This window comes from Aulostomus chinensis, chromosome 1 (genome assembly GCF_037954235.1).
Source record: "Aulostomus chinensis isolate RoL2024-O1b breed Wild chromosome 1, RoL_Achi_v1.0, whole genome shotgun sequence".
Taxonomy (NCBI): Eukaryota; Metazoa; Chordata; class Actinopteri; order Syngnathiformes; family Aulostomidae; genus Aulostomus; species Aulostomus chinensis.
This window is the reverse complement of record NC_141320.1, coordinates 60,639,499-60,663,310: the sequence shown is the minus strand read 5'-3', so window position 1 is coordinate 60,663,310 and position 23,812 is coordinate 60,639,499. Positions and strand designations below refer to the sequence as shown.

Sequence of the window (23,812 nt, the reverse complement as noted above, 5' to 3'; positions counted from 1 at the left end):
GATTGTCAGTGGAGGATGGCAACACAAAGACTAAAAGACCTTGAAAAATACCCATTTGATTGGACTCATTGGGACTGCGGAGGCCTCAGCTTGAAAATTAAACTGAAGAATGAATTGTTGCAAAGAAGCAGGACACTCCATCACTAACATATTAAGATCGAAACAAATTTAGAGCCTGTCCTTAAGTCGGTTCCTGATATATATATATATATATATATATATATAGTTTTTTTCTCCTTAAATCTTGAAAATCAGAGTTATCTACTATTTCCTTAACTTTCTGTTCTCTTTAAATGTTATCTGTGCAATGAAATGCGCGGTGTCACCAAACCAAGTCAGGACTACATGCAACAAATGCGTTTCTTGTAACGGTATTACAGAGCAGAGGTGAGTCAATGATTCAGCCGCTTATTGACGCCTCCCTGCATCCTATCGGTCCCCTCGGTGCAAACTGACGCGCGGGTATGAGTGATGATGCTTTAACGTCCGGATCCATGAGGCTTTTCACATCTGCAACTGTGTTATTGAGGTATTACCATCCTTCCTGTCTTGAGAATAATGACTTTTTAAGAGACTAGTGAGAGGAGCAACAATGGCCAACATGAAACACAAAGGGAGCTTGTTTTTACTATTCAGAGGCTGCTTGCATCTGGGTTCTTCTGCATGCATATTAGGCACAGGTGCAGGGATGGCCCGTGGCTCATCAAAGGGGTTTCTGCTCTTCCAGCACGAGTCCCTGTGGGCTGTCTTCTAGGATGCTTCACGAGCCATTGCCTGGGGCAAGGATTTGAAACGTGTCCACTGATAAATGAACACTCCATCCGAGCCAGACCCCCAGTCCTTTGTTCCTTCTCTTTTAGATTATACAGCTTTATTAGAAGCCATGCTGGTTGCAAGTTTGAGCGCCGCTGTAAAAAGTAAAAAAGAGGGGGATTCTGGGCTGTAAAATCCAGTTTGAAATTGCATTGCATCCATTTTTCTGGATAGGAAAATAGCAGCAGGGGCTGGAAGGTGAGTACCCCAGTGTGATAGCAGGTTTAATCTAAAGGAAACATTTTTCTGCTGTTTTAGAGAAAACTTCATATCAGAATTCTCTGAGAACTGATAAAAACAGGGTTTAAGTCTTCACTTTAGCCTGATTTATTGCTTTTCATATCCAATTGAAATCGATCAAATAAGTGGGGAATTCTTCCAGTGCTGCTTTTAATTTGTCTACTGTGAAATTCTTTAACCAATGTACAATCAGACCTGCGAGTGTCAGCCCATTAAAGGAAATTAAACAACCTGATTGACTCCCTCGGGGATAATGAATCCACTATCTCACTTGCTTGCCTGTCCACGCGCGCGCACGCACACTCACACACACTTGCAGCACTTCTCCCCAACCACACACCAATTGTGGAAACCTCCGCACACTGCTGCACGTGCACCGCTATTATCTGTCGATGATTAAATTCAAAACAGCCGTCTTTGAGTAATGCTTTGTCTGCATTTGTACTGGGGGGGAGGGGGGGTTGGAACGCTGCAAAAACATACAATGCATACCTTCTCTGCTAATCCTCAGCATGCATATGGAGGAGAACGTATCCATCTGTGGCTCCTCTTTTGTTAGAATGCTGATACGGCCTGAATGTTTAGGCAAAAAGAATAATTAGGTATGTTTTTTGCTTGAAACAGCACCATCAAGTTAGATGTGGAAGTCAAACCACTCCCTTGGCTCTCCGGCTTGTGACGCTCAATCGGCGGTTCACCCGCATTGCATTGTGGTCTGTTGAGTCTGTTGTCAGTTTGGGGTGTTTAAGATTCGGATGAGTTTTATAGTGCAGCAGGAGATGCTGACATTTACAGGTGGGTACTGTTGACAAGTATTAATGGGTACCGGTACGTGATTTGGTCAGTAATGGAGTACTAATGAGCTCCTGGACAAACGGAGCCGCAATCAGCTAGCTGGCAAACATCCACTAATGATGACGACACTGCCGGCAAAACACAGACGTGAGTAGCACTTGAGAAAGCTCCTCCGCAGCTTCTGTGAGCCATGGTTTCCCAGAAATCACTGCAACTTGAATCAGTGTGGAGTTTCATGTGGTTTTAAAAAGTGCGTTACAGCTGTTCGGCATTAGTAGTGCATTAGCTCCCGAGCACGGGCACAAGCTAACGAGTTAGCACATAGCGAACTCGCTCATGTCTCATCTGGTTTCTGCCCCATAAAGCACATTCCTGTAAACCAACACGAATGCCGGCAGCAGCCATCTTGCCCCTCCCACACCTGAAAACCCCCCTGTTTTGCCTTCATCGGCTGCTGTCGTCGTCTCCGCACGTTCCTCTCTGAGCACATCCTCCCGTGTCTCGTTCAGAAAAAGCTGAACCCCTCCTACGTGCTAGAGCGTGCAGGTCGTGTAAAAAAAAAATCCTGCTGCGGTCATGAAGCCAGTTAGTTCTCGCTTCGTGCAGAACAGTTAGGACAGAACATCTGGAAATCGATGCCAACCAGATCCCCAGGACATTCACACCACCACTACAGTCACTGTTCCTAGTTTTTCTCGGTCAGAACGCAAATCACAGTTTTAACATTTGGTTTGATGGCAGAGAGGTCTAAAGATGAGTGAAGTGGGCTCGTTGATTTGTCCCGGTGGGAAAATCTGCGTGGGATAAGTGAAGCCTGGACGCAGCTACCGGCGTTCAGCGAGACACTTAACCGTGATTTGCTTCTCCCTGAAGACCAGTAGAAGGCTCGGTGGTAGACGCGAGCTCCCACGTATGGTGGAAAAGAGCAAGACGGTCATAGAAATCTTTGAAAACAACCAGAAAAAGCATGATAATTATAATAATGTACTACCTTATACTCAGTTAAGAGCCAAAATCCTGACATTTAAAGGGGAGGAAAGACATTCAGTAGATTCTATACAATAGTTGCTCGCAGGCAGCATGTAAAAAAAAAAAAAAAAAAAAGATCCCTAAAAATGCCCGTTTGGTTTCTTGGCAGTAATCTTAATGGAGCAGAATCCTCCTTCTGTGCGCCAGCTGCATTTTATTTGCTGTGAAAAAGAAACTCAAGAGTTCATGTAAGGTCTGACTTAAGACTCTCTGAAGTGAGGTAATAACTATGCATTTATTCTTTTTCTCACCCCTGAACATGGATTACAATCAGAGGGAGAAGAAACTTCAGAGGTTACTGAGAATTACTTTTGGCAGCCTGCAGAATTGAATAGACACTACACACACACACACACACAAACGTTTCAGAATCGACTAAACATGCTGAACAGTTTCTTCACACTGTCGGACTTTATCAAATATTGGACAATTATTCATGTGCCGTGTCTTCTTCTTCTTCTTCTTTTTTTTTAAAATCTTTGCTATTAAGTTATTCCACCACCTTTACTCCTCAGATATTATCTGGTCAGCTCGCCTCGCTTCTTTCCTCTGACAATAAAACTAAAATATTCTGGACCCGGACTGCACCAGAGCCACGGTATCCAGGTCCAGCACCACTCAGCCCCCAGTTATCAGTTTACTGCTGTTTTCGCGGTTTTTAACAGTCGATCACCGCCATTGTGACTTGATGTCTGTCTCACACAAAATGCTTCAATACCTCTGTCACGGTTTTCAACTCAGACAAGCTATCAATCATGATGTCAAACCTTTTATTTATAGCATCAAATAACCACGACAAACACAAAACACCTGAGCATACTTCAACGAGATACCGGAAATCAAAGAAATCCCATTTATTTCCCGTTCACTTTTTTTTCCTTTTCTTCTTCATGAGTTCTCAGCCCTACTTTTATAGCGTGGTATGTTTTTCACCTAGTGGGCTAAACAGAACCACCATGTGGGCCGGATCTGGCCCGGGGGCCCTATTGTACCTGGGTCTGATTTATGGTATTCAAGCGTCATGTCGGAATTCACCATGATGCATCTTGCGAAGGGAGACATCAGTGTCCGACTGTGTACCCTTGTGGACACTTTGGGGACAATAACTCCATTCAGAGAGAAAATTGCATGTCATTTTCATAAACAAACAGCGTCTCTATCAGTCACTGGCTGTGGAATTTCAAGTTACACAAATTTGTATTCACCGAAAGTCGTTCCTTAACAAAATTGTTGACATGTGTGCCCCCCCCCACCCCGGCGAACACTGGTGACAGTTGTAGATCCACAATCATATTCTTGACACTGATTGAGACAGATTCAGCGTCTCTGCCGCACTCTGCTGTAGAGTCATTAGTCCCCATTTCTTCTCCAGACATTGATGAGTCCCCAGACAAATGATGCTTACCTTTCCACAGTCCCCCCAGTAATTCCTGCAATATATTACCCATAACGCTGGGAATGCATCACTCCGGTTCTCATGCATATGTAAAAAGCCAGGCTGCGACATGTGTTCCCATTTGGAGGTAGAATACAGGATCCCTGCTTCTTCCTCTGGTTTCTATTAAGAACGGTCCGAGGGCCGGCGTGTCACTCTGATGAAGAGACGCCGTAAATAAAAAACGCCAGCACAACAAGACCTTGGTTCCCATTAGAGCGCGGCTGCTCATCATCCGTCTCTCCGTGCGTATTTATCTGCCGCTGCTACAGTAGGTCCACAACATCAATTTCTCTTCTTCTTTTCATTCTTGCAGGAGTTGGATGGGTGTTGGTGGGGGGAAAAAGAATCAAGGACATCCTGACAGTCAATTAAATTTACAGTCTTCACACCCATCGTAACGTACAACTCAGGGAGGATGTCCACATTAATATGTCAGTTAAAGGATAGAATCTTCCCTCCGCATTAATGGGGGCTATTCGCAATCTAGCCAATAATAAGGTTCCTCTTAATTGGACAAGACAGTGATTCCTAACAGGGGACGTCAGCGTGCAGCACAAATTCAATTATGGCAAGCCGCTTGACTTTGTAATTGATATTAAAGGACGTTAAATACGGCAGGAATCTGTCAGCACCAACTTTGATTCAGTGGAAATGGGTCGCTGCCTTCCCTGCCCTCTTCTTTTTGTTCTTTTTATGCATGAAAATGTCAGATCATTCTTGCAAGGCCATAAAAAAAGAAAGTGTTAATATTAATGTAGAGTCGTCGTCCAATCGATTGTATATCATTTCAAGTTGTCAGCGATAACTGTCGCTGATGTGAAACCCTGAAATGAAGTTTCAGAAACTAGCTGGAACAATTTGAAAGATCTCTTTTTAAAAGAAGTCTCCTCTCTCTCTCTGTCTCTCTCCATAACACACACACACACACACACACACACACACACACACAAATCTGAACATACTCGTGGTTCATCTTTCCTCCGGTCAATACCGCATACCTGCCACGAATGTTGAATGATCACCTCCACTGCAGCGCTGCTTCATAGCAGGGATGCGATTGATCACACATATGATATTAGAAATTAAATGGCTTGCCACATGGAGTTGTTTTCCCAGAGAGAGAGAGAGGGAGCACTCAACCAGTTCAACCAGGTATCGGCCTCTCGACAACCTGGGTTAGTATGAATGTGGTTCAGGTTGCATGCCGGATGGATGACCATCAATCAGCTGATTTATGAGCAGGACTGCGTCTCCGTGGCCTGTTTCCTGACCTGTAATAATGTTTAGCCACGGGAGGGGGGGACGCTAGCTGGAGCTATTTTTACTTGCTTTAGGGTTGAAGGTACCCAGAGGCGTATAAAGCCGATGGGATCATTGGATTGACGTTGACTGAAATCCAGATTTAAGAAGTGAGGTGGTGATGTGGGCGGAGCTGAGTATAACAGGAAGCGACACCTGTCCATCAAGCGGATTAAGCAGAGCATCATTTGAAGCTGAACAATCTGCTACCGTCATACTTCCTCGGAGCAGACAAAATGAAGTACCTATTCTTGATGGATTGTAGTATTTGTAACCTTTGGTATGACGGGTACACACACACACACACACACACACACATCAAGCTAACATACCCTGACAGCCTTCCATACACCTGATGTCTGAATCTAGTTCACTTCCACTTGACTTCAGGGCAGCATACTTTTGTTTTTAAAAACTTTTAATAAATTAAGGGAGAGCATGGCAATAATTCAGCAGGATTACGTAAAGTCTTGATGCAGGAGTGAGTGAACAACTAGACATGTTGGGGAGATCAATTGCACCGTATTGGACATTTTACAGCTGCCGCTTGCCGATTCTTTCAGATGCCAAAATAATCCATGTAAAAGTTTATGTGATATTTATGTGATTTTCACACTGACAAACACACAAACATGTAGAATTTGTTTTTGAAACATTGGGAAAATCTTGTTTTGTTTTGTTTTTTTCGTTGTTACTTGGTCATAAACAACAAAAACGATCAGAGATGAAGACCTATGCTGGACCGATGTGAAAACCAGATGCATTATTCAGGGTGCTCGATAATATCGGCGCATCCGCGGCGTCTGATATTCATATCGATCCACCAAATCAAGATTAGTGTCTTCGTTTTGGCTCATCGTAGCTTTTCCAAGATGTTTTTTTTTTTTGCTACTCTTTTGTTTTTCAGTATGAATACAATTTTAACATCATGTAAACTTGTTTTTATCTAGATAACAAGGGCAAATATCAGCTAAATTATCGGCCAAAATAAAAACTCCAAGATTGTGCTTCCAAAATTTGAACGCAGCCAAAAGTCTCCGTTCTTTACGCTGGCTTTGGCAGAGGTGAGTCGTCTCCACGTGGCACCTGGCGGAGGAATACGCTCGGCGAATTCCCTCCAGTGTTATTTTACAGTTCTTTTTGCCCGATTGATTGACAAAACAGTGCAATCAGCAGCTCCTGGATTGAATTCCGGTGTTAACAACCGACAGAACATTGAAGGCAAAACATGACAGTTGCTAAGAAAAGCAAACCAACAGTCACAGTCCTTATTGTTTTGGAGAAATACGCAGATATTAAACAGCACTGAGCAAATTAGAGGCTTCAAACTAAACTAAAAGCAGTGCCGCTTGCGGTGACAGTTGGTGGTGAAAGTTTATTTCTCGATATCAACTGAATAAATTGAGTTTAAAACAGGTTGCATAATAAATATAAATTCAGTGAGTGGAACACTTCAATCATGCACCTTTTTGTGTTTTGCTGTTCACTGTCTTTCTGAAGGAATCGAACTGAAAGCACAATTTCTTGCATTATTTCCATTTAATATTTCTCTTCTAAAAGATAATAGGTTAATTTCCAGCTCCCTTTGCAAATTACGCAGCCCACTTTATCATCTGGGGTGTTCGGTACCAATTTGGGAGATTATGTGTGTGGATGATAATGAGCTTTGGTCCGAAAGAGGATTTAAACATGGAGAAGGCCGGCTAGAGCTTAATTTAAGAAAATCCGCGTCTCAGGTTTAAGAAGGTGGACTTCAGGGTAGTAAAACTCCTGATGAGAATGGTGCAGTTTGAAAGAATTTGGACATAAACAGCTGTTTTCCTGGAAATGATTTTAATTCCTTCCTCAAATTGGAGCCACAGGGGTAAAGGATAATCGAACGTCCCGGGGGCTGCAACGGGACCTAAAATATTGCGAGTTTGAACCCCAGGCTGCCCCGCGTGATTAATCGGTGCGAGTGCTCCTCTCATTCTGCAGCGCTCTCCGCCCACATGTATCACCTGTCTGCCTATCCAGCACATTCTTTCCCTCTCCGTCAACCTTGCCTGTCTTTGCATCACGGCGAACATTTCTCTTAAACTCTCCCGTGCATTGGAAGTGATGGTTATTGCTGCCATCGACTTTCTCCTGGAGGCCAGGCAGCGCTCACAGACGAGCCAGATAGATGTCTGAAAGAATAATTAAAGCAACACACTGAAGTCTAATCCCATAATCATCATTCGATCCTAAACTGACCAAATAACCGATGGGTTCTATCCCTGCAAGAATCCTGCAGCGGGCGGCTTCTGTTTTGGGATGTAATTTGAAAAATCCCCAAATTTGCTGCCACCAAATTTCTACTCGTCCCCTTAAATTACACACCTATGGATCAGCGGAGTAGAGTAAGATTGGGTAAAATGATAGTTCCCAGCCCTCCTTGATAAAACATCTTCACAAGCAAGAGCACCTCCTGCTAAATTACAAAAAAACAGAGTTTTTATTTGCTGGGATCAGACAAACTAGTAATTTGATTTTCCACTTGTCTCAGCTTCTGCAATATCGGAGACATTTGATTCTTTCTCTCTAGTGCTGTGACTCTTAACTACATTGGTTTTCTATTGATTGGAGCTCTAAATTTGTTTCGGGGGGCTTTATACAACTTGGTTATGTTTGATTTTTTTTTTCTTTCTTTGTGTCTTTCCTTTTTTTTTTTTTAAGCGAGCGGAGTTCATTGATTGGCATGGCAACACTGTCTCTTGTCATCTTCCAACTCCATCAGCTTCTAAAATTAGGCTTGTTTCATCATCAGAGCAAATCTAAAGTTTAAAAAAAAATGATTCGGTGTGTAATTACTGCAGCTTTTATATAGAAATACATTTTAAATTAAAAAAAAAAACCCACTGCAGACATCTGCCGCTACATTGCACTGTTCTTTTCTCTTCGCTATTAAGAGCGAGCATTATGTCTTTTTAGCCATCTGCGTACACCAGAATGTGTTGTATAGCCAAGGACTTATAGCTCCACTCTGAGATAATTTATCTAGATTGATTGGCTCAGAACAAATAAAGGGAGTTCTTGTCTTCTATTTTTTTTTTTCTCCTACAAACCTGTCACTAGATTAGCTGTAAATCCTTCCTGTTTTGTTGCCATAACAACGTATATCGGCAAGGCTGCGAAGGTGTGTTGGATGAAAGATGGGTAAATTAGTTGAAAAAGCATTTGGGATTGTCGTTTTATCTCATACAGCGAGCATGAATGTGGATTAAAGGCTTCAATATAATGGCGAGTATATTAATTCCCAAACAAGCCGAGAGCTAGTTAATACAGTACAATCACCCTGAGGGGCTTTCATACCTGTAGAGCATTTGATTTGGTCTGACTCAGCGGATGAGTCGCTAATTTGCTGCATTTTTCATCCAGCCCCAGTAGAACTCAACATTTGTGCGAAGACAGGGGCGCTGCAACAGGGCCAGGGGAACCGGGCATCATCCTGGGGCCCAGTGCTAAAAAGGGGGTGGTGATGGTGGGGGGGGGGGGGGTTGTTAATCCACAGCAACCACAGCATAGAGCTCCTTAGATTCAATCCAAAACCGCAAAAATCCAGATTGTGATGACTGGTTAGGTTGGTAGCCCCTTCAACGGCCGGAACGTTAGCGAGTTGTTTTAGTACCTTTAATTTTTAGATTAACATCCGAGCTACTCAACCTGCGCTTCTGATCTTTTCACATCGAACACAAAAAAAATCAGTTTCTTGAGTCTCTGTTCTGCTGCAGCGATCGCAGCCGTTCCAAACAACAATGTAGTTCCCACTAGAAAAGCTGTGACAGGTGCCAGGCGCGTCCCAGCGGCAGCACTGCGCTCTGCTACACTGAGAATGAAAATGGCACATAACTGTCTTGACCTTAGATGATCTTTGGCTGCTCCTGATTGGACGCCACTGCCGCGATTGGTTGACAGACTCGATCGTCATTGTTGAAACGGCAAAGTTGAGGACCACTACGTGACATGATCGAACTGATGAAAGGATAAAGTTCTGGGATTAAAGTGTCTTTATTATGTACTGCAGCGACTTCTTTCCAAGATGCATCAAGAAATGCAACAATTCACTTTGCGATTGGATTTTAAAAAGCGCCACTTTGTCTTAAAACACACCATGTTTTTCATTTACAACTTGAATGAGACAAAGTTCCTCAAACAACAACTTCAGTTTTTTACTGACTGACTGATTATGTCATTTTTTCTTGGATCCTCGTTCAGAGGAGGTGTCTCAGCCGGCTGTACATCAGTCTGGGACTTACAGTACGGTGCAAAACCAGAATCTGCATTGGGTTACGTTATGAACTGTTGGGGGAAAAAAATGGTTAAATGTCCTTTTTTGGGGGGATTTGAAGTGTCCTGTCAGAGATCTGTTAATAATTTAAAAGTAAGTAGAATCTGGTGACTTTCTCACAGTGTCAGGAAGTTCCACACGAGGCTACTGATGCTCCTGATTGTCTGTGCATGACATGATCCTCCCAGCGTCCCTAAAGAGCATCCCTGTTTGCCTCCCATGACCTGACGTGCACCGTGTTGAACAAGTGTTGCCATCTCATTTGCATTGTGAGATCCAATCACAAGCTAGCAGGAACGTCAAAGTGGGTGTAAGACCCCACGAGGCCTCATTAGCCTGACGTAGATGTTAATATCTGCTCTAAACGGGCTTCTGTGTCGACAAGAACATATTTTTGTACAGACCCGTCATATATTTGTTTCAAATTTCATGGACGTGACGGTTATCGCCGGGAAGTTGATGACCCTTTCCTGCCTTCGCTGTTGCCGGTTTTAATTAGTCCGTCCCTGCACAATAGAGCAGCAGCGGTCACTCCAGGAGGAGGTGAAGTTTAGCGAACGACGGAAATCTCCCAACAATTGGATGAGGCCGTCAAGCTCCCTCTCTCACGTCAGCCTGGCACTCAGCGTGTGGCCTTTTTCGGTGTTCTTTTATTGGAAAGTTTGAACACATCCTCTATTACTGCGCTCAGTCCCTGTTCACAGTCTCCCCGTTGCTCAGTGACAGCTAAGAACAAACACTACTCTCTTGTTCTCTTTGTACATTTTGTTTCCTTTCGCGCGCCCCCACCCCCACCCCTCCCTCTCTCCTCTCTTCGTTTTTCAGTCAAAGTGGTCAAAGCACAATCAACTTATTTCTGCAACGAGCAGGGGCACAGTGAATTCTTACAGGTCTCGAGGGAGTCCTGCCAAGTTTGGAGCTTTTCAGTCGTCCTCCCCACACACACACACACACACACACACACACACACACACACACACACACACACACACACACACACCATCACTTTCTTGCATGGGAGAAAGGATGTAAGCTCGCTCGGAGAGGAGTACGCCTTTGTTGGTTGCAGGAGACTGACGCACTGCAGGAGTTTTGGAAACAAACCAGGTCTATTATCCGGCCCTGGCTGCTTCTCCCGCTACTCTTCTTTACTCTGAAGGTACAAGCAGGTCCCATTCAAATTCAATTGCTGAGCATTTTTATTCTAATTAGCAAGGAATTACTCGGTATTCCCCCCATAGGAACATCTGCGTTTAATCAAATGCTAAAGCAGCTATTTTGGTTGAAGAGAAAGGCTACTTTAATTAACATACACCAAATTTGATTAGAAAATCCATTCTGTTCAAAATTCAGCTCAACCTTTTCCCTCTTAAGCATGCCTCGTAATTTCATTTGGCACGATTTATAGCGAAGTTCCATCACATATTTCCCTGTCGTGTTTATTGCTTGAAGTGGTTGAAATATTTAAGACCTCTTATTTACAATCCTCCCGGGTCCAAAAAATGGTAGAAGATGGCAGTTGATTTCCCTGCAGTGCAATGATCAATAAATTCTACATATTAATTAAGTTCCACTGTCATCTCCAAGGCCTCTCGCTGGGATAAGCTCTCTTATCGGCCAATCAGAGCGCAGCGCAGGTTTACACACACACACACACACACACACTCACACACACACACACACCCTCCTTTGCCTCATGGAACGTTTGCACGGGGATGCTGCATTACAAATGCGGTGCAAGGAGGGAAGGAGGGGAATCTCGCGTTATTTACACGAAATGTTGTTTTCACTTTTTTTTTTTTTTAATGACATACAGTGGCAGCCCTGTAAAAGTGAGAGGACCAAACAACCATGAAATGCTTTTATAGCCTGGGTGGCCTTCTAAAACGATTAGATTCTATTACGCATCAAACGTATAAAAAAAAGACTGTGGCGGAATTTTTTTTTTTTTTTTTTTTGTTGCTTGTAAATCCTTGCAGAAGATGCTTCTGCTATAAGAGTTAAAAAGAGAAGATGTGTAGGGAGTGGAGGAGTCAAAGCACTGGTTGAAAGGCTGTAGATTTTCTGGTCTCTATTAGCATTTGCTGCTAACTGAGAGGCACTACAGATGTTAGTAGGCGTTGCATCTCTGTATCCTGCCAGTAGCCAAGCAACACCGCACGCCGCGACCTCCTGATCCCGAGTGTTTCCGCGCTCTCAGCACTACCACGCACAATCACACACACGAACACACGCACACACAATCTCACTCTCTCTGAAACCAAATTACAAATTCTCCTCTCCCCTGCAACCTTCGCTTGTGTTGCGTGTGTGATCTTGCCAGAGGGTAATTAAACAGTTTCTTCTCCGTTCAGCCTCTCAAGCAAGTTTCCTCCCGTATATCATCTTCCATCAAAAACACTTAAAATAAATTGCTGTATAAAAACGCAATGTTCAGACAGCCAATTAAGTTTGATTCTTCAGCCTCTGAGTGTGTATAATGAGGCCCGTAGCTTTCCTGTGACATCTGCTAAAACTGCGGTTTGACAAAAGATGGGTCATGAGAAATGTATGGAATTGGAAGGCCATCCCCGTCCATTAGCGCTCAGACGACGGAGGAGAACAACAGCAGATTCACAGCACTGTCGCGCAGTTCCATTTTGAGGAGAAGGGCCCTGTAACTGCAGCTTGAGGAGCAGATGACCCCGCAAAGAAGAGGTCAATCAGGCGACCTCCGTACGGTGGCTAAAGCTGGATTTATAGCCTAGTCATGCGGCGTTAATTAATTCAAATTAATTAAAAAATGAAGAATAATGCTACATTCTGATAATCCAACCAGAATATCCTGTTTGCGTGACCACGATCAAATTTGGAAAAAGGTCATTTTCAGAACAATCGTGGAATATTATTGTGCATGTAAAAGTACTGCCAACTTTTAAGGCATTTGATTTAACTGCAACTCACGGTTACTTTTTCGGTCTTCATCTGGCTAAACAGCTGAGGCACGGCATAACGAATCAGAATTGGCAGGACAGTTTGGATTTTTGACATCATGTGTCCCAGTTCCGCCAGTGCCTGATAAAACTCCAGTTCAATTCCCGCCCCAGAAAAAGTCTTCAAATCCCATTGTTGCACCTTTCATTTGCTCTGCATTGAAATTCAAATATGGCCTGATTATAATGTTTAATGTGCATGCCACCCTCAGCGATTTTAAAAGCGTGTGATATAGACATGAAAAGGGCCTCCTTTTTCTGCTCGCAACGCTCTCTAAGGCTCTCCTTTTGCTTTTTTTGTGCACCAAGTGCCTAGTCTTGAAAAACACAAGGACAGCTAAGGATTATGGTTCTGTATGTGTCTTTCATTGCCTTTAATATGCAAATAGAAGATTAGCTTTGGAAGGAGACTGTTTGGCATGAGAGTTATTTCTAACAGGAGGTGATGCAAACCATTCATACCTTTTTCCCACCCCTGTTCAGACGTTAACCATTTCGGGCATGCCGAGGACATATGAACGCGTAATAAAATGCTTTAAAACCATACGGCACAGCTGCTGACGTGCAGAGGAATCACACATCAAGATGACTCAAGTGAGTGCGAGATTTAAACGATGGCACGGCTCAGACGCCTCAAACAAACAAGCATCTATGCAATACATAACGAAAGCCAAATGCAGCCGCGTAAATGACTTTGGTATTACATTGTCAGAAAACCATTTCAATTGTGCCACGGGAAGCAATTCCAGCATTCCTTTTGATCTCCAATGCAGAAGGGGAGGAGGAAGGATTAGGAAACATTTCATATCATTGAATTGTGATTCCCCTGTAAGAGCTATGTACAATGTGCCCGCAATGTCAACATCTATAAGTGAGGGAATGAGATGACCTAATTTTTCGCAGCGCGGGCCACCTCTGCAGTCCAAGAAGATGGGGAGGCTTCGCTTCACATCAACAAGTAAACTGATAGACGCTTGGCCACTTATTAAATCAGCATTCAATCCGCATACACTGCCATTGTTTGGAATATTGACTCTATGTACACACACACACACACACACACACATGAGTTGAGACAGTGGAGTGAAGATTATCTAATCAAACGTCCGTGCTGACCGTGTACAATTGATCCGAGTATATTTGCTCGGGGCTGACAACCCAGTAGGCACTCATGGATTCTTTGACTGGCTCAGAGGGGGTGCGAAGGATTATCAAATGCGAGATGAAGGGAAAAAAAAGAAGAGAGAATTCGGCACAACAACGGAGCCACCAAATAATTGGATTAAACAAACAAATTAGAATGTATAATCAGAACAATGAGGCGCCCGGAAGAGTTCCTGAAGAATTGCAGGTTTGTCTAATGAAATCAATCCTGCAGCGATGAGTTATCTCCACCAGCTTTTCACGGACGCTTCCCCTAATTGGTCAGCAGGTGGTCATTCCTCCCTCATGCACCATTAATGCTTTCTCTCTCTAGTCCAAGTCGGTTTGTGCATCTAGCAAGACCAGGGACTGTTTTACATGTTCCTTGACTCCTCTCAGGCCCACAGTGGAGAAAGGAGTACCCTAATTGGCTTGACAGAATAGTGTCTCGCCTCACACGCCACTTCTTTGACAGTTCATTGGCTGCTGAAAGCACTTGAATGCTTAAAAAGAGCTGGATGCTTCGATGTTGTTGACTTTCCCAAAAGCCCCCTTTCTTCTTCTTCTTCTTCTTTAAGTGTACGCGTTTTATTGTGGAGTTGTAAACACTTACAAACAAAACCAACAGCGGATGAAATGTGGCTCAGAGTTAATGAATAGATTTTAATGGACACTCTAGGAATGTGTTTGTTAATTTTCCATCAGCGCGCGCATGCATGTGTGTGGTTTTTAATGAAGCTGAATGAATTGTGCACTGGGCCGCTGGTGCGTGCAGCATGATTATGTCAAATATGTTCTCTCCGTTGTGTGGTGCCAATGTTTTAAAGTAGGCTGTGTAGGTGGAAGGATGGTTGGCGGGGAGGAAGGGCAAAGGAAGGCAATTTGGAAATTACGCAAGGCCGGGGCTTTGTGAATTCATTTCCCCCCCTCTCTCCTGTGTCAAGGGGACCTCGTCTGAACCCATTAGGTTTGTAACAAGGTGACAGCAAGTGGTCTTGCCATGGATTCTGGCCTCCGGAGCTGTCTGGCTGCCCGTCTTTGTTAATTAAAGCGCAGAATGAAAGTATGGGGATACTTTTAGACAAAAGCATTTAAGCTGAGTAAGGACACCATTCAGCTGCAAGGTTTCCCCAAATCAGAATTTCCCATGTTGTTTGCGGTCATGGGGAGGCTTCCGCTCAGGCAAACATGGCGTCACCTCTGAGAGGGATCGGTAAAGTGCACGGGGAAAGCTGGGTGTTTTGTCTCTCTTTTTTTTTTTTTTCAAAGTAAGTGGGCGATCAGGAGATGTCATCAATTCCAATGCATGCTAGTTGCCACGGAAACAGAAGTGGAGAGGCTTTTCTCAAGGATCCTGTTAAACCTTGAGTGTGCAGGGCTCAGAAAGCAAGTGAGAGGGAGAGAGGGAAAAGAAAGCGAGCAGGAGAGATCTGTCATGCCTGGCAGACTATTGTCCATCTTTTCATGTTTTTCTACCTTCTGCTTGTAATTGTAAGTAATATGCTTGAATCGAAGAGATGTTTCAATTTAAATGTGTAGTCTATTAACAGAGCAACACAGGGACGGAATGAAATTGTCTGGCTGACAAACCTCCCATTTACCTCAAGGCATCTTTTTTAGTCGCCGCCAATATCGCCCTCATATCTAAAGTAGAGGTGAAGTGCGCTTTGTATGGATATGACGAGTAACGGCGCAATTTCTTCCTCATAATGACCTCTTAAGTCAGACAAATTATTTTCAGATTTATGCACGATAAGAATCTACAACTGATTCTTTGTAACATTTTCTGGCGTGTTTGAAATACAAGCCATTACTTGAACCTATCCCACCCCACTATGGACTTTATCTACACCAAAGCTGTGACAAGCTTGGCACTTGAGGAGGCGTCCCGATTGAGAAGCCCCCCCCCCCCCAGTGGTAATCTCCCAGCAGACAGGCCCTAAATTGGAAAGGCCTCTTTACAGCAAAGACGTGGGCTCAGCAGATAGGAGCACTGTGTAATTCCTGTTAATTACAGTCCAGGAGGTGATAAGACCTGGTTGGAGAGGCTAAGAGGAGAGATAAGAAGAATCAGGGATTCGCCTGAGGCATTTTTCCATCCCCTTGGGCGAATAGCAGTCCAGTTGTCCAGAAATTGTTTGAAAAGTTGCTGGATTTGATTTGAGTCTGAACTGGAGATTTTATCTGTGAACCTGAGAGAGGTTTTCTGCACAGATACTGTAGAATTTCCGTCCAGTGTCTTGAATCATGTCCTGCTCCTTGAGGCTTCCTTTTTTTGTCGCATCGCCCCTCATCCCCCTTCTCATTTTCGATCCGCTGCCCCTTTGCGATTGTCTCCTCCACCCCGATGGCTCATAATGTTTTGGAATCCCTTGCATATGATTCCCCTCCTGGTTTATAGTCCTTCGGACCAAACCTGTTGCCTGCAGTGACCGAGCAAATTCAGGCAGATGGAGCGTGAGAAATCTCCCAGAAATACAGTGACGTCAAAGCCTGAGGAGGGAATAAGAATCATTTTTGATGCTGCTCGTCTTTCACCCTCTGCAGATCAGTGGTGACTCAGTTTTTCATTAGCTTCACGCTATTTCACTCCAAACCTTTTGATAACCTTTTTGCATCAAACAAGAGTTCTAAAATCATCTTTCAGTAAGTAGCCACTGAGTTAGGATTGATGTTTTGAAGGGTAAAACACCAAGCTCCAGGATAAATATTGTAATATTAAGCTAATTAATACTTACATGTTCACTCTTGATTGGGAAATGAAAGGAAAAACAGGAAACAGACTTCTCGTGCCCTAAATAAGACCACTGATGGCACAGCAAATATTCATAGCATGACTTTAGGGATTTTCTTTTAAGAATAGTTCAAAGCAATTCGCCCCAAAAAAAAGTAAATAAATAAAAAATAACACCATCCCAATGAGACCCAATTCTTTTCTCTGCCACATTCCAAGCCTCCATTAGCATGCGCCGAGGAGGAAATCGTACAAGTTGTCACTCACCTCCGCTGTACCATGAAATCAGATGAAATCCCGGTTGCTGTTTTCGTCTGGTTCTACCGCTGCGGCGATGTTGCAGCTGACCTTCTGACTGGATAGCAAACATTGTTTCAGAGAGAGTAAAGGGGGAGTGGGGTGTTATGGAAACATGAAAGCTGATGAGAGAGGACACTGGGTGGTTCTTTCAAGGAGTTGAACATGGTAAACAGCAGTAGCTCCCCAGGGATTTCAAGCGCATGGATATATGAGCTCATATTGGAGGCTCGTTGTCGAAATGCATTACTGTGATACGGGACGGTGGAGTGGTGGGGGTGTTGTTGCCATGCGTGCGTGTTGACCTTTTTAATATTAAGTTCTTGAATTGCTCTCCGGGGTGTGCATGCTGGCAGAAGCACCAGACGTCTTGACGGTAGAACTCCTTTCAATTTCTCAATTTTGAACTTATTCACAACTCCGCTGAAAAAAAGGGGGGGGGGGAGGAATTGTCTTCACAGCTTATCATCGCCAGACGAAACATATTTTGCTCTTGGAATACGCAGAGATGCTAATTACCTTTCAGTCACCAACAAGGCTCAGTTTTCACCCCCGACTCATCACTGAACTGTCGCTCTGGTATAGAACCCCCCCCCCCCACACAAATCAACCGCATTATGACAGCCATTCATCAGTGTGATAAATCATTATCAAAAAATGAAAGAGCTACTGAGAATATGCAAATATCAACCTTGTTCTCGCCAATTACGGAGCAGTAAAATAAAATAAAAAATCGCAACTAGGGGTCTTTATTCCTTTTTTATAAACAGTACCAAAGGAATGTGTCAATTTGATTTGCCTCTAAATGGTTTCTCATTTCATTTCATAGACTTGAATTAGTCAGATGTGCCTAATGGACCTTTAATTGTTCCACATTTTACATGAGTAAGACAATTAGACTTCTGTAGTTAAATGAATAGTGTGATTTTTGAATAAAGTGAAGCTCCTGTTTTGGCATAAGAGGGCAGGCTGGTCTCTCAGAAAGGTCTATGAAGAGCCGCCATGTCTGAAGTCATCTGGTGTGCTGCGATGACACATTCAGTATTTCCTGCGTGCCGTTCATCACCGTTAAGTGCCATTAATTTAACAAGATATCAGGGATTTCTGATGTCGATGATCTGATTCCAAATTTGCCCCAAACCCTTATCGCTTCCTAACCCTAACAAGTTGTTGTTGCTGCTGTCAAACTGATCGCAAGATACTGGATTTCCTGCTGAAAAGAAAAATAATTTCTGACTTCATATTCCATTGCCGTAACTGCAGTTCCGACCAACATTAAGATTTGTGCAGGCCGGCTCTGCTATGGCTTCTTATCACTGGGAGGGAGACAGACGCCGGGAGCCAAAACCTGCTTCTACCACAAAGTGTCGCCAGTACATATCTCATAGTTTAATTGAAATCTCCCTTAAAGCGGTGTGTTATTTAGACTCAATCCCATGAGATCACATGGATGTGGGACTACAAGCCAGGTTTTTGTGGAAGAAATCCCACTGATGGGTTTCAACTTCTAGAGTTAAATAAATGGTGGCATTTCTTTTCTTTTTTTTTTTATGAAGTGAAGACATTGTTCCTGTTTTGTAGTATGTAGGACGACAAGCCAGGTTATCGTGGACGAAACCTTGAGGATAGGTTTCGAAATCTTCTCGAAAGGCTTTGTCCCGTAACCTTTGTGCAGCTCTACAGACCCGGTGAAGTGGAGAAGGTAAGATGTCGGAGGTATGCTTGATGGGGTGGGGTGGGGGGGTCAACGAGGAGGAAAAGATTGAGGCATGTATGTAGAGGCTGCTGTGATTTAAACCCAAACGGAGGGATGCATTCTGAGGAGGGGAGGGGGGACAGCGAGGAAGAACGGTTCAGTAACTTTCTTGTCTGATAAAGCCATTCTGGCTCCAACATGACCCAGTTTCAGCAGAGCAGACTGGAAAAAACTGACAAGTGTCTAAAAAAAGTTTGTACAAACCTTATTTGCTGGTGTTTGTGTACAAGTACATATTTGTGAATTCATCCTTTGCAATCCAGGGACAAAGAAACAACCACAGGTACATCGGTGAGGAATAATGGCGAGGTGATCCCATTCCCCTGGAGACACGTCCATGAATTTTTCTGAGGAAATAATGTAACAATAAATGGAGACGTCAATGTCAGCAGGCTTCACTAAGGTTCCATTAGATGGAAGAGCCTGTATTTTTACTACAATGCGTCTTCTGCAGTGCTTGATGTTGCGCCACGCTGTGAAAGTGCACATTCAATTATGAATCCATGTTTACTCAGCGCACGTCTTCTCGCGTTCCCTTTTCAAGTCTCTTGGAGGAACAAAATAAAAAAAAAATGATTTGGAGATGACAGACAAACGCGCACACGATCGCTCATGAAGTGAAAAAAAACAACATAAGAGCAGCTTTTACTGTCTTGTGTTGGATTTTCAAGTACTTCATGTGAAGCACACAGCTTCATGCTACAGTAACATGCGGCATTTACTCCAAACGCTCCAAATGACTGACTGAATATCAGCTCATTTATCGCCACCCTGTAAGAATAACTGAACTCCATTCAATGTTTTGAGTGAATATTTGTAAGCTGAAAACGTCCTCACCAAGTTTCCATTCCTTTAACTCCTCTAGAAGCAGCAGAGGGGCTCGTGACGTAGCTGCTACTTCCCAGTTAGCTCCGTTATTTCTGGTTAATTTTTCAAACAGGAAGTCCGTTCTTCTTCTCTGCTTTGTTTTCGTCTCAGCCTACACAGGAAGTTGTGCTTTGCTTGAACTTGCAAATACTGTTTGAAATAACATTTGCTTAACAGAGCCAGCGAAAAGTCGTGGAAAATCTCAGCAATAAAACGAAAGATCATGTCCCTTTGTCACATTCTGACATTTTCCTTTCACATTTCTGGGGATTTTTTTCATTTTTAAAACAAGACCACAAATCTGTATCGTTTCAGCACAACTCTGTTTACATTCCCCCTGAATGGACGCTACTAAAGACCCACCCCCTCCTGCAGAGGTCTCCCCCAAACTATACACATGGGTGCATCTTTGCGCGGTGCCAATATGGGTCAATAAAGTAATGCAGCGAAAGAACGGAGAGAAACAATGTGTACTCCGTGACTCCCTTGCCCCCAGAGTACTGGCTGAATAATTTATGAAAGTGCTGACAGAAGAGGAGCAGGTTCAACAAGCCAGCGTTTCTCTGGGGGGCCACACCAGCCAATAGTCAGGTGGGGCTCTGTTTGTCTTGCGGCGGCCTCTGGATTTTAATGATGGTCCAGTGATCTCGTTATGTGAATCTACACTGTAGCTTTTCTCCCAGCGTCAGCTAAAAAGAGTCGTTGCGTGCGAATCTGTAATCTCTGCTGTGGCACTAACCACCGCCACCTTTTTTTAAATTTTTTTTGGCTCATCTACACTCACTCCATCACTTCCACTCGTTAGTTTTGCATCTGAGAGTGTCTGTCTCTATTTATTCCCCCCTTTACCCTCCACACTTTGTCATTTCTCATCTTTTTTTAATACCTCCCTCCTCCGTCGTCTATTTCTGAATCGCTCGTGTCCCCCCTCTCTCTCTCTCTCTCTCTCTCCCCGCCAACACTCTACTTCCATCGTGTCTCTCATCCTGCGCGTTCCCAACACTATCACCAATGACTGACAGCGCATTAAACATCAAGTAAATCATTCCTCTTAACCTACATTAGCTAATTAGAAGTCTTCCTACTTCTGTTTCACGCCGGAAGACGCCATGAAATACAGTCAGGGATCAAATGCACTTCATCACGTCTGAAAAGGCAGAACCCCCCTCCCCCAACAGTGATGACATGAGGATAAACCCATTTTTTCGGCAGCAAAATGTGTCATCAATAAAACAAAGATGTGGCGTCCATTTTAGCGTCGGGGTTGATGGCTCTTTTGGGGGAGAGATTAGCCCCTCGCACTTAAAGGCGATGCCGGCAGGATTGTACCAGCAGGCGACGGATATGGCTGCTGCTGATAAAAACACTTCAATAAAACTCTCACCCCTTGAAGAATCGCCGTTTTTAATGTGACAAGCATCAGCTGTCCAACAAAGTTGAGGCAAGTCAGCAGTGGGGGGAATTTTTAAGAGATGAATGAAATTATTAGCGATTCTTCTTATTTCCAGCCTGCAACATCTATGAATAAAGACATTTGTTTCAAGCTTTTTTTTGTTGTTGTCTTTTTCTCCACTCAAGCTCATGTGCGTAAAATAAAACTATAATTGTTTCTTACACCTTTAAAAGAATGAAAACGAGCTCGTGTCCCTCCCTCAACTTGCAGCCGCCTCCTGTAAATCGTCGCCGTCCCGTCTCGCAGCCCCCTGAAAACCAAACCCAGCCGTTTTCTTCATAACTTTGACGCTCTTCTTAATTACATTTTGTATCGACCTCACTAAACCGATGCTACCGCTCTTGACAGTCCTGTGAAAATTATTGCTTGATGTGCTTACTGCTACAGATTGAGGTACTGTAAAATTTTAGTGTGGCGATGACTCACTCTGTCTCTCCATGCACTACAATCTTCAGGATTTGTCCTTCTTGCACACACAGGAATATACCCTCGCTTACCAATTTATTAGGTACACTGATATTCATTCCAGAAAACACAACAACAGATATGCCATTTGGCCTCTCAGCCCAGCAGAAATGTCAGTCTGGCTTTACAAGAGTAATCGCTGAAACATACAGCAGTATACCCCCCCCCCCCCCATGCGTTGCTCCTCCGGGGGGCTGCTGCATAATCTGACAGCACCTCCGTTTATAGGTCTTCCCACTGTCAGACTCACCTCTCCAGAGGATGGACACATCGCAGGTGTCAGCAACAAGTGAGTCCTCCCCCAGGGCTCACTTGTCAGCAGGAGCAGCACCTCCAATGTTTGACCCCCAGAGAGAGAGAGAGAGAGAGAGGGAGGGAGCGGGAGGGGCCGGACTGATAAATGTAGATATGTTGTTGGGGGGGTGGTGGTGGTGGTGGGCGAGAGATGTTTCTCAAATGTTAGCACAGTGTTGGTATTCTGTTAGGCTGTCAGTGAGAATGGTACACGAATAAAACCTTTGTGTGTGTGTGTGTGTGTGTGTGTGTGGGGGGGGGGGGGCTTCAGCAGCCTCCCTCCAGTCAAAAAACATGTTTTTCTTCTTGTTCTTGAATGTTTGAGCTTCAGTTTGACTCTGTATCTATGACGATGTAAACTAAAAATTGAATTTAAGATGTGGGCGAATGGTGTCAAGCAGTTATAGCTGGATGAAAACTGTGGAAAACATTTGCTTATTCATATATCAACAAGGGAGAATGTGTAGGTTTCACATACAGATGTATTTTTTGCGTATTGGAGTATTGCGATGAAAAAAAAACTTGACTTTTGCAGCGGCTTGTCCTTAAAATTGTGACATTGGCTGGATTTTTTGTTTTCTCTTTTTATGTGCCGGCTGATTTTGAATGTATGTATGCAATTGTAGCGCATGTATAAAGGGGCTCTTTAAGTACTGCAGTGGTCAGTGGTAGCTGTATTATCTCCATAGTGACGCATAAAACACTGACGTTTTTACATCCAAGACAAAAATGTGTGCATTTCTAGCTTCTCTCATGGCAGAAATAAACAAGAGAGTTAGCCAGAGAGCTACTTTCAGGAATTCAGATGAAAGCCATTTTCATCAGTCCAGGTAAACAGTTTCCATCTCCAGGTGACTAAAGTGACCGAAGTTCCTTGTTTTTCCATGAAGGAACCATGTCTCCTCACATCCTCTCAACACAGGTCACATGTGACGATAGAGACAATAAGCTGCCAGCAGTTTCAGAGAGAGAGCGGACAGATCGATTTATTTGAATGATTCAACATGACGGCGAGGGTGAAACTAAAAGAGAAAGGAGAAAAGTAATAAATCCATTTTTCCACTTGTCGTCTTATCTTTTTCATCACGCTGCACCCGTGCTTTATTTTACAAGTCACACATTGTAATATCACCTGTATACTGATACAATCCCTAAGTTGGAAATCATGTAGTGAACATCAAAAGATGAATTGCCCTCTGATTCCCAGCCCTGTCGGCTTAATATTCTAGTTGTGTTTGAGTCTTGGCTGTTGTATCGTGTATCAGGAGTGTGTGTGGATTTATTGCAGAGTTTCTCAGCCTCTTTGGAGACCTAATGTGTTCGAGTATTTTCCTTGGTTGGAGCTTAATGGGCTGTTTGTGTCTGAATACAGCCTGAATTTCGCTTGCTGTGCTTTCTTATCTCCCGTGTCGGGTACAAGCTCTCATACAAGCCTGTTTACATGGAAGCAAAGCTTTCACTTCATATCCCCACTATATTCTACTCTAAAACCTGCTGCAAATTAAAGTCACGACTTGGAAATGAACTGCTTCATTCAGCATTACAGCCCACATTCCCAACTGATAACAAATAATTGTTCTTCCGTATCACATTTCCACTATTGTGGCCAAATATCTCTCTCTCTCTCTCTCTCTCCGCAGTGAATTTTCACAGCATACATCTATTATTTCCGTGCTATTCCACAGCGATCAGATATGGCACATCCTCCCCGAAAAATCCCCAACTTTAACCTTGTGAAAAAGCTCAGAGATTGAACTATCTCAGCAGTTCCCAGCATCTCTGAGCTGACAGAGTGTCTTCATAGCGGTTCAGGGCTGCCTGATGCCCATGGATCTGTGCGTCATCCAAGAGTTTGACAGTCTAGCATGCACCCACACACACACACACACACACACACACACACACACA

At 43.6% G+C, this 23,812-nt stretch overlaps 1 protein-coding gene across 4 annotated transcripts in view; it reads left to right on the top strand.

Moving 5' to 3' along the window:
• LOC147272611 (interleukin-1 receptor accessory protein-like 1) overlaps positions 1–23,812 on the top strand; it is a 274,460-nt gene that overhangs the window by 82,179 nt on the left and 168,469 nt on the right. The gene's annotated exons all lie outside the window — the stretch shown is intronic.